This window comes from Psammomys obesus, unplaced genomic scaffold (assembly GCF_907164565.1).
Source record: "Psammomys obesus unplaced genomic scaffold, mPsaObe1.curated_primary_1811, whole genome shotgun sequence".
NCBI classification, from domain to species: Eukaryota; Metazoa; Chordata; class Mammalia; order Rodentia; family Muridae; genus Psammomys; species Psammomys obesus.
Window position 1 is genome coordinate 788,202 of NW_026596039.1, and position 12,365 is coordinate 800,566.

Below are 12,365 nucleotides of genomic sequence, written 5' to 3' on the forward strand. Positions count from 1 at the left end.
AAAAGAGAGAGGAGCAAGAAATAAAGACGGGGTTGGGGGAGGGATGGCTTAAAAATTACTTTCTGGAAGGAACGGAGATGAGATGAGAAGAGGAACGAGGATTCGCTTGGGACATGAAACACCTCCCAGAGAGGAGCAGAGGCGGGCGCTAGGGACAGGTCTTGGGTCTGAGAGAACCGGCTGAGGCGGAAAGCGCGGTCCTGCGCGAGCCGGGGCGGGGGTGGAGGGGTGTCAGAGGCCCGGGCAGGAGGCGGGGGTCCTCGGAAGCCGGTTCCTGGAGGGGGGTGGTGGCGTCTGAAGCCCGAGGCAGGAGGGCGGGGTCCTGGGAAGCTACGCCGGTTTGGACAAGGAACCTGTGAAACTCGGAGCCCGCCGCGACCCGGACCTTCTCACACTCAAACTCCGCGGGCTGCTACGCAAAGCAAGGACAACAAACCGCCATACCGCGTCGGACGCCCGCCCTGCCTCTTCCGGCTTCGCATCTTCCCTTCTGGACTAGGAAGGCGGGGAGCCGGCGCTGTGGTTGCGTCACTTCCGCTTCCCGTCCTTTGGTTGGGAGGACTGGAACGCGGTGGTTAGTTTCTGCAGTTCTGCACGCTGACGTTATGGTCATCTCGAATCTCGTAGATGTCATGCATGATGAGCAGGCAAGCAAGGGTTCACAGTTGAAAACCCCGGAAAAGACACAGCAGTTCTCAACCCGAGGGTCGCTACCCCTTTGGGGGGGTCGTATATCAGATATCCTGCAATCAGATATTTATATTACAACTGATGATAGCAGCAAAATTACAGTTACGAAGTAGCAACGAAATTTTATGGTTTGGGGGACACCAGGACATGAGAAATTGTATTAAAGGGTCGCAGCATTAGGAAGGTTGAGAACCACTGGGCTAGAACATCCTGCTGGGGTATCCTAAAGAGACAGACCAAGACCGGACTGCTTCTCCATAGCACTCACAAGGTTTACAACGCTAACTCAGGATTGCGTGTTCTTTTGTGGGTGACCATCGCAAGCCATTGAGTGGTCACCATCTGAACTCCAAAGAGTGCTGGGGACATTTCATTAAACCTGAGCGATGCACAGTCTTTCGTTCAAGGTGTATGTGTGGGTGTGTGTGGGTGCAAAATGAAATACGCAGCCCCCTTAATATTTTTGCTTTTAAGTTAGGGTCCCATGCTGCACTCGAACTCACTATGTAGCCCAGGCCACCAACTTGCAGTCCCACTGCCTTTGTTTTCTCAGTGGCTGGTGTTACAGGCATGTGACAACAGTTCCACCTCAGCGTATGTTCTTGCAAGCATGTAATGTATCGGTGCATTTTCTAGGTATTCTCAACACTACCTGTGAACAAAAATTTCTTGCTTGTGGAATTCACAGTGTGTTGAATTGACATTGATAGGACATCCCTGAGAAGATTTCACTAAGGCAACTGAAGTTGTTCTTTGAGTTCTGTTTTTATTTCATTTTACTCAGTATTGGAAATTAAGCCCAGGGCCTCATACATACTAGTCAAGAACTATATCCCCTGACAACTTCTTTTTTACTAAAGCCCTTTAAAACAAAGACTATATGAAATCATGGAACAAGCCATTATAATGGTAGGATTTTAGGTGTTTAGTTGGGTTTTGATAAGTTTTAATAGGATCTCTTAGGTAGTTCAGGTTCTTTCCTAATTCAGTATTCCAGGGTCTTGAATAAAAAGCATACAACATCGTACCCAGGAATGAGAATATTCCAGGAAGGAGCTGGAGAGATAGATCAATGGTTAAGAATGCTTAACCACTTATCTCTTCCAGAGGACCAGAGTTCAGATCCCAGCACCCATATGCTCAAAACCTACTACTCTAGATCCAGGTATCCAGTGTCCTCTTCTGGCCTCCCTAGGCCTGTGCAAACAGTTTTTGGGAAAGGTGTTATTAAGTAGCTCCTTGCCTTCTCCAAACCTTCCCTCAAATTCTTTATTTTCCATTAAGGCCTAGGTCAGAGGTTTTCTAAAAAGCCATACTCATAAATCCAGAGAATTCCCATTGGAGATCTGGCTAATTTTCTAATCTCTTCTGCAAACCCTGTATTCTGCCTGGCTGGGATTCGTTGCTTAGTAAGAAAAACTGTAGATTTAGAAGAGTGCATCTTTGGAAGTTTAAAATACCAAGGGGTTGCTGGCAACAGAGTATGGAGTCCCTACTCCAGAGCAGCCCTCAGCAGAGTTAAAAAAAAAAAAAAAATCCTTTTTCTGCTGCTGGGAATCCCTGATCATGTGTGCACAAAGCACCAAGTCTCTTTGTTCTTGGCAGCACTCCATCCAACACAGAACCAATTGTTTGTTGAACACCAGGGAGCCGTTTGCTATTGGTCACTACTCTCCTCTGTTTGTGACCAGCTGAACCATACTTGTAACAATGTAGAAAACTCCGTCACATTTAAGTCCTCAGAGCCTGTGCCAAGAAGAAGCTCTATATCAGTTGCCCCTCCCACACCTCTCCCCACCCCTGCCACTCTACCCTAGCCTTAGAAAAAAGGGAGGGATCACCCATAGGTACTAACTCACCCACCCTGGCACATTAAATCCATGCAAGACTAGACACATCCTCTCCCACTGAAGCCAGACAAGGCCCCAGTTAGGGGAACAGGATCCAAAGGGAGGCATCAGAGTCACAGAGGACACTGCTCCAGTTGTTGGGGGACCCACATGAAGGCCAAGCTGTGCATCCGCTATATATGCAAGGGGCCTAGGACTAATCTATGCATGCGTTTTGGTTGGTGGTTCAGTCTTTGTGAGCCTCCCTAGGCCCAGGTTAGTTGACTCTAGATTTTTCTGTGGAGTCCTTGACCCCTCAAGCTCCCTCAGTTGTTCCCTCAAGTCTTCCATAGGACTCCCCTAGCTCTGTCTAATGTTCAGCTGTGGATCTCTGCATCTGTTTCCATCAGCTGCTGGGTGAAGCCTCTCAGAGGAGTTATGCCTACAAGCATAGTTATGTCTCAGAGATTCCTGTCTACATGCATAGTCCTGGCTATTCTGGAACTCACTATGTAGACTTTAAATTCTCAGACCTGCCTGCCTCTGCCTCTAGAGTGTTGAGATTAAAAGCATGCACCACCACACCTGGCAGGGATATCTGATTTGTTTGTTTGTTTGTTTGTTTGTTTGTTTTTGTTCCTGGAGACAGGGTTTCTCTATGCCCTGGTTATACTGGGACTTACTCTGTCCACCAGGCTGGCCTGGAACTCACAATTAATTAAAATTAAAGCCTATTGTGACGATGCATACCTGTAATCCCAGCACTCAAAAGGCTGAAGCAGGAAAAGCACCTTAAATTTGAAACTAGACTAAGTGATATAGTGAGTGCAAGGCCAGCCTCTGCTATCTAGCAAGACCATGTCTCAAAAACATAAATTAATTAAGTAAAACTCAACATTTGTTTTCTCAGTCCTATTAGTCACGTAGCACTAACCTCTACCATACTTGACACTATCAGTATAGAACCTTCCCACTATTTTGGGAAGTTATAATGAATTGTGATAATACTCTGTAGCATCTAGCAACCATGTTCCCATCAAAAAACAGTCTAAAGACTTTTGAGCGGTGAAGCTGAAACCAATAGCAAATGATTGTCATGACACTTGAACATCTCACTTTCCTTCCGCTTCCCCCAGTTTCATTATTAACACAAGAAATACCCCCACCTGCTAATAGTTCAACGTGAACTTTTATTATTGATGCCCAAAGGATGTGTACTGTTGTTGTTGTTTGAGACAAGGGCTCATTATATAGCTCGGTGTCCTTGAACTCACTATGTAGACCATGCTGGCGTTGAACTCAGAGCTCTTCCTATCTCTGCCTCCCAGTGCTGGGATTAAAGGTGCACATCATTAGCCCAGCCTAGCAAAGGCTCTTCACAACTCACATTCCTTAGCTTCCAGATAACCCAGCCTGACTATGGTCAGGATCTGTAAGATAAGCAAAACCAAATACTTTAAGTGTTGCCACAAGGAGTGAAATTTTGGCACTGTCTTTGAAGCCACCTCCCCTAACAGTTTAGTGCAGATCTACTTTTTTCCTCCACTTTTATCATATATAACAACCCCTCCCCATTTGGTGTTGTTTGTTATTTGTGTGGGGGTGAAGTTTTATTTCTCAAGGTTCTATGACTCATCTTTTCTCCCACATCCTGTCTCAGAGCCCTTCTTTTTTCATCTTGTTTTAAGATTTTAAGAAAGTGTGTGTGTGTGTGTGTGTGTGTGTGTGTGTGTGTGTGTGTGTGTAAATCAGAAGGCGGTGCTGGATCACCTGGAGCTGGAGTTACAGGAAGTTGTGAGCTGTCCACCAAATTCAGGTCCTCTGAAATCACAGGAAGTGATCTTAAATTGCTGAGCCATCTCTGCAGTTCCTACAAGCCCTCTTTCTTTCTGTTCACTCTTTGCTTTGGGGTCTGGCTGTGGGCAGTAAATAGAATGCTTGCCTAGCATTCATGAAGTCCTGAGTTTGATCCTCAGCATCATAAAACCAGGAAAGAGCCATAAGCGTAGCTTTCAGAAGGTGGAGGCAGGAGGATAAAGTAGTTCAAGATCTTTCTCATCCAAATAGTAAGTTCAAGGCTAAACTTACTAAAGGAGATTCTATCTTTTAAAAAAAAAAAGTACTTAAAAATAATTTGTAAACAGCGATTCAAATGTAATACCAATAATCTAACACTAACTGAGGATTGAGGTGCAGTTTCCCTAACTGTACTTAAGCTTCTAAAGAGTAGCTGCCAACAATTACTTGCTTTTTTTTTTTTTTTTTTTTTTTTTTTTCTGCTGGGACAGATCCCAAGGCCTTGTTCATGCCAAGCACATGCTCTACCACTGAGCTCCAGCCCCAGGCCAGCTATTGGTTTTGAATATGCTGCTCCCCTTCTCATGGTCCACCATTCTTAATGTTTAGGACACAGAGTTCTGTTCACACAGTAGGCAATTATTGGATACTGGCCAGCTGATTTTCATTCCTGTGCCTCCCTCTTTGAGAGGCGGCTGAGGAGGATGAGAACGAATCCTCCGCTGGGATGGTGGTGTTGGGTGGACACCATCTGAGGACCTGAAGGAAGGGAAACAATGGTGCTTTTTGAGGAGTGGGCATCATCTGTGGCTTCCTGTGATTTCCCGTCCTGTTTATAGCCAACTCTGAAGACTTACAAACACTGAGCTCCAAAGATGCTCTCAGAATGTCCTCACAGCTCGTCTTAAGTAGGTCAGAGAAAGCTGGCTGGCTCTCTCTAATTCTTTAAGGCCAATTAATTTCTTCCCTTTGTTCCTCTGGAGAGCTGCTGAATAGGGCACGTTTAGCAACCACAGCCACAGGCCTGAGTTCCTCAGAGCTTCTGAGGAGGTGGGAATTCTATTCAGAAATCAAATATTTACTCTCAGCACAAAAGGCTTTGATGTGTTTTCGGCTTCCAGGACAGAAATGAACGCACCTCCTCTCATCCTATCAAAATTTACTCAGGACCCCTGGGTGCCCCAGGGGATCATATATTTCTCCTTAGAAACCCTACAGCTTTTGGAGATATATATCTCCATAGAAAGCCTTTTCTCTTAGTGTCTGATCGTATATAGGCAGCAAAGTCACTGTTCAGGGAGAAAGACCTTGGAAGAGGAGGCCTTCTGACTCTTGCACTTTCTACTTGTCGTTTCTCAGAAGCCACTCAGAGTAAGGCCACCTAGGGAAACTTTAGAAAGAAAAAGGAAGAGGGGGAAAAAATGTCCTTGGAGAAGGCAATTCCTCACTGTCCAAGCTTCAAAAAGCTTGTTTTGCACTGAGGGAGCTAGTTAATCTGCCTCTTGTTTAGAAGTTGCTGGTGAGGCCCAGCCCTGCCTCCCCACAACAAAGCTGCACACAAATTCCTTGTTTCCCAGGCAACGCTTCTCAGCTCTACAAATCTGCTGGCTGCTGTTTGCCCTGCAGACTCCCTCCACCGCATGGAATTGAACTGGGGAAAGCAGCAACCACAGCATTATTTGTGCACAGGCTGAAGAATCAAAACTAAAAATACCTTTGGCAATAGTGGGGAGGGACACAAAGAATGGGCAGAAAGAGCCACCTCACATCCTGAGCTTTGTCAAGGGTACATGTGGTAAAAGGCTGGACCAACTTGAAGACTCCAGTACATGAAAGGAGGGCTTCCTGCAATGGTTGGGCCATTACTGTAGAGAAAGGACCGAGTTTTCTTGGTTAATCAACCTGAAGTTCTTGCTTTAATCTGTAGTAGCTACAGGATCTTAGCAAGTTGCTAACCTTTTGGAAGTTTAGGTTTTGTTATTTATAATCTCTATCTAAAGTAGGTGCTGGGAAAATTGGATTAATAACTACAGGTAAAGAAAGGGTTTGACAGAGTCAGTTGAGCAGAAATATATATACACATACACACACTGGGGGTGGTCATGGGGGCGGGGAGTTAGAAAGAGGAAAAAGCTTTGGGTGGAATGCTTCCATAGAAGGGCCAGTTTGGATGTCCGGAAAATCATCCTCCTCTTACCCTGAGCAGCTGCTCTCTTCATGTCTGGTAGTAGTGTAAGTTCCCCACCTCTCTTGCCCCTGCAGTGGGGGTGGTGGACAGATAACCCCGAGCCACATTCTTCATTGCTTTCCAGAGTCCTGAGGAAGAAGATAGGCTCTGCTTGTCCACGATAGAAAACTGCTGGCTAGGATGGCTACTTTTGTCAACTTCTTCACTTCTGTGTCTCATTCTCCAACCTGTCACTTGCTCTGTATTTCTAGCTGGAGTTCATATTCCTTTTCCAAGCTCATAGGTTCCTGTGGATGTAGGACTGAGCTGAGGACCCTGTTCCTTTGCTGGCTGTTGATGGCTCTCAACTCCCAAAGATGGCATAGTGCCTTGCTGCATGAGCCTCAAAACCAAGCAGTGTATGTCATCAAAGTCAACAAGACAATCTCATTCTCTCTCTTTGTTGGGTATGCATTAGTGTGACCTTATTGTGGTGGGCCTGTTCTGTTATTGAGAAAGAAAGGAAGGGGGCTGGGAATCAAACCCAAGGCCTCACGCAGGCTACACACATAGAATGGAAATGTAGTATAGATGGACCTGGGAGGAGTTAAGATGAGTAGTTGGGGTGAATAGGATCAAGATATACTGTATGAAATACTCAAAGAATTGGTAAAAATTTATTTTTAGAAAGAATGTGAGTAGAATAAATTTTAAGAATGTGAGTGGGATCAATTTTTCCGAAGGCAGATGGGGGTTGGGGGGGAATTAACCCTACCCCAAGCTGGGGGCCATGTTGGTGTCCATGGTCCATGCTGCCACAGGAGTCTGTGTTGATGCCTGTGGTCTGTGCTGCTGCCAGAGGCCATGAAGAGGTCCGTACCACCGAAAACCAGGCGGAAGCCCATGACCAATGCTGCCATTGGTTGTTATGAGCAAGGAAGCTTCTTTGGCAGTGATATCGACAACTGTAGATTCGTAATTGAGAACGAGAGACACTGATGGCTCCTGTAACAGCCTTCCCCCACACCCAACAAAAAAGAAACAGTCTAGACAGAAAGCCACTGAAGTCAGTCCTTGAAAATTATGGGAAAGATGCTGAACTGCAGCCCTTTAGAGGTGATGTCTTCTGGTGAGAAATAGGAAGGGACTCAGTCGTCTTTACGGGGCCAGCCACTGGGAATCTGACCATGCTTCAAAAAGTTTATGGGCACCACAAATTGGACTCGGTGTATTGGGTGGGGTAGTGGAGTGGGCAGGGGCACAAGGGTGGGAGGGTGCACCTGGGAGGAATGGGAATCAGTATGCTCAGGGTTCATTGTATGAAATTCCCACGTAATCAATAAAAAAAAAATTATCTTGGAAAAAAACTATACCCCAAGTTGTTCTCACCGCTGTTGCTCTTTAATCTCCTCTCCATAGCTTCATTTCTTCTCTTTTTACTCTTTTCCATCCCCAAATTCAAGTTTATTTTGAATGCGAACTAGTTTCTCTTTTTACTTCTTGACTATGCTCAAGGCCTTATTTACCCCCCCCCCCCCATGGGGAATTTAGGTGTATTTCTTGCTAAAGAAAATTTCCTTCCACAGAGCAATTTTGGTGGCATTTGTGGAAAGGTTGGTTTTTGGTGGTGGTAGGTTGTTTTTTTTTTTTTTAATTCTACTGCCAAAGAATATTTACAGTTTGACAAAGGAGACAAATATGATTCAAATAATAGCAGGAAGTGAATAAAGAGGAGAAAGGGGAGAGGGCTAAATATAAAATTGCCAATGATACAATATTGTCACTAAGGCCAACTCAAAACCTCTGGCTGTGTTCTCGCCCTTCCCAGAGCCCAGAAACCAGGAAGAGGCTGGTAGGTGAGGACACTAAAAAATATAAGGGCTAGAATTGTTAAAAATTGGTAATTTTTTTGTACATAGGTGCATCTTTTCTTTTATATATAATGAAGTTCATGACATTCTTTTGTTTGTTTGTTTTTGTTTTTTGAGACAGAGTTTCTCTGTGTAGCCTTGCTGTCTTGGACTCACTTTGTAGATTAGGCTGGCCTTGAACTCACAGAGATCTGCCTTCCTCTGCCCCCAACATTCTTATAATGAATATACGTAACCTATTTTCATCATATTCATTCTTATTACACTCTTTGGCCCCATTCCCACAATCCTCTTCAACTCCCAAGCTAGCCCCTCTTCTATTTTCATGTTCCTCTTTTTTAAAGACCTGGTCTCTCTCACTCTATAGGCCTGGCTGGCCTGGAACTCACTATGCAGCCCAAGGTAGCCTTGAACACATGAAAATTCTCCTGCCTCAGCATCATAGGTACTGGGATTACAAGTGCATATCTAGCACATCTACCTTTTATTGTGTACTTACTGTTATTGTTTACAAAACCAGGAACTGAAGGCAGGACCTGGCACACACCAAGTCAGTATTATAGCACTGAGCTATATCTCAAGCCTTCTTTTCTACTACTACTACTGTTAGTGTTGGCGGTAGTGGTGGTGTGTGTGTTTGCTCGAGAGTCTTGGTCCCCTGATTAATAATACTTTAACTTTGAACAAATTAGTCTTCCTGTTCTTGGTATTCTTCACTGGGAAATGAAGAAGTGGGACAAAGGCAGATCTGGCTGCAGGGGAAGTCCACTGACTAGGTCTGCCCTGCTGATTCTTCAAGACCTCAGTACTTGGAAGACGGAATGTACCTTTGCAATTTCCCTTCCTGCTTTTCAGTTTGTTTCCTCCGGTTCCTGAAGAGGCTTACTTAGGATGGTGACTCAGTTAAAACTACTAGCTTCTCCTTCCCTTGTTCCAGAACACACACTCCATAGTTTCAACTGGTGAGTATGTACATGGTGGATGGATAAGGGATTTTGTTCTGAGATGTTAGAACCAATAGCATAGCTTTGAGGACAGGAGGTTCAGCTTCTCAGCATACAGAGTTGAGGAGTCAGAATTCCCTCCCTCCCTCCCTCCCTTTCTTCAAACAAACAAACAAACAAACAAAAAAACAATTAGATAAATACACACAGAAGGAGAACCCAAAGAATACATGGAAGGATGACAAAATAAACCAGGACAGATGACATAAACACAGTTCTTTAATTAAAGAGCCTTTATTTATTAGAAGAGAATTATATGCCTTTATAATTATAGCGTCTACAAGTCTGCTCTTCTCAAAGCCATCCAAAACAGGATTGCAAAATTCTGCATTGTTCACTGAGACAGATGAAGGCAAGGCAGTACTCGTATGTGTTTGTAACTGTTGTGATCGTACACTGACCTCTCAGAAAAATCATTAGTCCATCCTCCTGAACTTGGCTTCTTAAGGTTCTCTGAGTGGCTGTTTTTCTCCTTTCTTCTTTCTACCCCAGCTCTTCTCTAGGAAGGAGGGGTGCAGGGGGTGTGGCTGAGGTGACATAGCAAGAGGCAGACAGTATTGGTGTCTCTACCTGCTGTTCTGAGAATCCCCTGCTCCTACACAGCATTTGAGCTGCCTCGTCTACTCAGGCACCGGAATTCCAATACACAGGGGCACTTGTCTGCCTTCTGCCAGATTCCTACCACTTAACATCTCTGAGTCTTCTTATGGACATTCTGGGGCAGGGCGTTGGGACTATAAATCCTTTTTAGCTCTCCCTCTGTCATAGTTTATTTTCTGCAGTACTTCAGACTAAAAAGTCTGGCATCAAGCTTTCTGTTTCCTGAACATCCTATCTCCTTTTCCCACATAGGAAATCTCAAGCCATCACAAACAAAAATGATTCTTCTACAACATTTAAAAAAAAAAAAACAAAAACAAGCAAACAAACATAAAACCTCTGATCTGGTTTACAGGCTGCTCCATGATATGTCAGAGGGAAAGATAAAAAAAAAAAAAATAATGTTTTTTTTGTTCTTTAGACTATCTATTAAGCTTTTCATCTTCTTACTAACTTTAAAATACAACTTTAAATGCCAAGAGCTAAAAGCTGCCTTTCCCTTCTGCTTTGCACGTCTGCTATAACAATAGCTTTTCAGAAGCAGATAGGTGCCTTGAGTTGTCTACACAAAAGTCACAGACTCAGACATAGAAAAGGAGAAGGGGAAAAAAAAAACCCAACATATTTCAGAGCATTATCTGGAGTTCCTCCAGGATGCCCTCTGGCTTTGATGGGCAGTGACACAGTGGTGCTTCATTCTTAGAAACCTGGCCCATATGGGCTTGTCCTGATTTGTAAAAAGAATATGTAGAGACAGTTGTATGATTACAAAACTAAGGCCAGGAATAAAAGTAACTGATGGGGAGTTGTGAAGCCAGGTGTGGTAGTACATGTCCAAAGGCCTAGCATTTGGGAGATGGAGGAAGAAGAATCAGGAGTTCAAGGCTACAGTGAGACCTTCTCTCAATAAATAAAATAATAATAATAATAAACATAGAAGGGAGTTGTGAATTTTGATCTCACCAAGATAAAATGATCCCTGCATGAATGGAAAGGGAAGGAAGAAAAGGCCTCTTTTAAAATGTGAGAGGCTATAGGGACTGTTGAAACAGCTCAACAAGTAAAGGTACTTGTCACCAAACCTGAGTTCAATACCTCGGACCAACATGGTGGGAGGAGAGAATCAACTCCCCTGAGTTGTCTTACACACATTCGCACACACAAGGCCCTACCTCTTCTTAAAGAGTTAGATAGTTAATGGTTGCTGAGGGGAGATAGGTCATTTTCGTTAGTGGTATAACCGCTGGGAGATTAGCCATGCTCCAGAAAGAAATCCTCCACCTGTACTCATGTAAACACCACTGATAAAACTTAGCAGGTCACAAAAACAGAGCAAATTAAAATAAAAACATAAAAGAATAACTTATTTTCTGGTCCCCGACCAGCTTCAGAGAGCTCTTCCTTTTGTCTTCAATAAACTTTGCTTCCTTGCTTGGCCATCCTCTGACACTCAAAAATATATATATATAAATTGGAGGAGGATTTGGTGGGAAGAAGGTCTTCCCAGAAGAACTGGGAGGAAATAAGAAAAGATAATGGGAGGCGAAATGAACAAAATATACTATAGACATGTATGAAATAGCCAAAGAATTAAAATTTTTAATTTTTTTTTAAGGGAGAAGGCCAATAAAACAGGGCATAGTGGTATATACCTGGAATTTCAGTACTTGAGACATGGTAGCAGGAACATCAGGAGTTCAAGGTCATCCTCGACTATATAGCAAGTTGAAAGGCAACTAAGATACATAAGACCCTGTCTCAAGAACAAAGACAAGCAAATATGTGAAGAGGGTCTTACACAGTGCTACCTGCGAATTGCTGGTGAGATATAAACAGTTTGGGAGTTCTGTAGAAAGCTAGAAACAGGCATGATGGATATGGTGTCATCTATATATCATACCCATAGTAGGCAAATCCACACAGACAGAAAGTAGATCAGTAACTTATGGGGCTGGAGAGAGAAAGTATAGGTAGTGACAGCTAAGAGTAGGAGTCTTATTTGGGGAGAGCTAACAACAAATGGATATTTGTGACAGTCTCAGAACCTTGTGAAAATACTAAAGCCACTGAACTGTACATACAAAAAAGAAAAAAAAAGTAAGACTGTGTTGGATGGCCCTCAAAGTTTTAAGTCTCTCAACATAGGCTAGTTTTGACTTCCAGATTAAATACATTCCTTAGTGCTAGGATTACAGACATGTACTCACTTAACCGCTTTCACAGAAGCAATTCAGCAATCCTCCCAGTAATTCCTCTGAGGAGGCTGCTATTTTAGCCATTTTACAGAGGTAAAAATCAAGGGCTCAAAGGAATTGCATCCATCCCATTACTGCAGAGTAAATAAGCATTTTATGAGTGGAGTGACTGCACCGGTCTTCAGAGACAGGAGGGCCTGTTAGGCTGTTAC

The 12,365-nt window shown here is 43.8% G+C and overlaps 1 protein-coding gene across 5 annotated transcripts in view; it reads right to left on the bottom strand.

Annotated features, from left to right (window-relative positions):
- The window catches only part of Ccdc15 (coiled-coil domain containing 15), a 75,912-nt gene extending 75,404 nt beyond the window's left edge, over positions 1-508 (bottom strand). For 3 of the 5 annotated variants that reach the window (XM_055622092.1, XM_055622091.1, XM_055622088.1), the window contains exon 1: positions 354-456. The gene's annotated coding sequence lies outside the window, so the exon portion shown is untranslated. Of the gene's footprint in view, positions 1-353 lie in introns of all 5 variants that reach the window. The other 2 variants (XM_055622090.1, XM_055622089.1) reach the window with 2 other exon arrangements.
- Between the last annotated feature and the right edge of the window lie 11,857 nt (positions 509-12,365).